The sequence below is a fragment of the Psammomys obesus genome, unplaced genomic scaffold (assembly GCF_907164565.1).
Source record: "Psammomys obesus unplaced genomic scaffold, mPsaObe1.curated_primary_1811, whole genome shotgun sequence".
NCBI lineage: Eukaryota > Metazoa > Chordata > Mammalia > Rodentia > Muridae > Psammomys > Psammomys obesus.
The window spans coordinates 13779665-13781159 of record NW_026585689.1 but is presented as its reverse complement, the minus strand read 5'-3'; the positions used below and the strand labels follow the sequence as shown (position 1 = coordinate 13781159).

The 1495-nt window shown below is 29.9% G+C and overlaps 1 protein-coding gene across 2 annotated transcripts in view; it reads left to right on the top strand.

The window, feature by feature from the left end:
* Nucleotides 1–1495, top strand: part of Epha6 (EPH receptor A6) — a 979971-nt gene that overhangs the window by 584508 nt on the left and 393968 nt on the right. The window lies entirely within an intron of this gene.

Genomic DNA, 1495 nt, shown 5'->3' with positions numbered 1-1495 from the left:
TGTGTGTGTGTGTGTGTGTGTGTGTGTGTGTGTGTGTGTGTGTGTGTAGTGTAGTGTAGTGTGTCTGTCCTTCTGTCTGTCTGTACCAGAAGTCGAAACGGATCTTTATGTATCCACAATGCCTAGTTATTCAAGAAGCAACATGCACACATATATAAAATAAGCTTTTTAAAATCAAAACATTTCTGTCTTGAAGCATTCTGTGTTATATTTCACACACTGAAAAACATCACTGTCTCTTTTTATGGTCATTTGCACTTTACAGATTTGAGTTTGGATATAACCCTGCAATGTTTCCAAATAAACATAAGGCATAATCAGGAAAAAGAGAGGCACATTCATCTAATTAAAACCTGAACATCACTGCTTCTAAATTACAGTAATTAACATGATCTCTATATTGACTTTTCCTGTGCCTTATTAAGTTTTACTTTGAAGTTGGAAAAATCTTTTTAAAAGTATTTGTTTTATAAAATATGCTAATAACCCTGAGATAATGAATTAAATACATAGTTGGAGCCAAAGATTTCTAGGTTATGTTCTGATTATGTCTTTTATTATGCTCCTGGCTAGGAAAAAAAAATGTCAATACATCTCTTTTATTTAAAAGTCACATTTACCAGAATAGAAATGAATGTACCAACTTTCTGGTGGTTATAAAGATTAATTAGAAACATACCTAATGGTAAAAATACCAAATCAGTATTTTAAAAAACTAATTAAGTAAACTTTAGGAAAATATTCCTAGACTATACTACAATGTAGAATAACAGAACAAGAGCATGGGGGAAATGGCACGAACAAGTAAAATGCCTTTTTTTATAGATACAAAAATTGGAGCTAAGAAACAAAGACGTTAAAATATCACAATCTTGCAAATAAAACATAGAATGACTGACAGTATTCAATTTTACTTTACTATAACTTCAAATTCTAAAATCATATTTTATGTATCACATTTATAATACTTGAGAAAATAATCCTATAGATATTAACTGGGAAAGCTTGCAGTAGAATCCATTAAAATTGTATTTTTCATTAGTGGTAGCTTAAATTCTATTTAGTTAAAAAATACAATCATAAGTGAATAATTACATTCCCCAAGGCTTACTTTTATTTTTTCATAATCAAAAGCATTTCATTTTCATGTCAGTCAAGGAAACACTACCTTATGTGAAATGAAAATATGAAATGAAAATCATGAAGATTATCAAAGTTTTTTTTCAATTTTCAGTTTTACTTGCACCCAGAGGCAGAGTCTACTGTCAGTGCCTAGTAATACTACCGTGATGCTAACTTCTCCCATCATCTCAGCCTTCACCTGAAAATGGTGCAAAATTTCAAGTCACAAAAGATCACATTCTCTGTTCTATTCCAAACCAGCCATTATTTCATAAAACCATTTTATGCTGCTATAACAAATACCTGAGGCCAGACAATGTATAGAGGCTAAAAAAAAAAAAAAAAAAAAAAAAAAAAAAAAAAAAAAAAATAA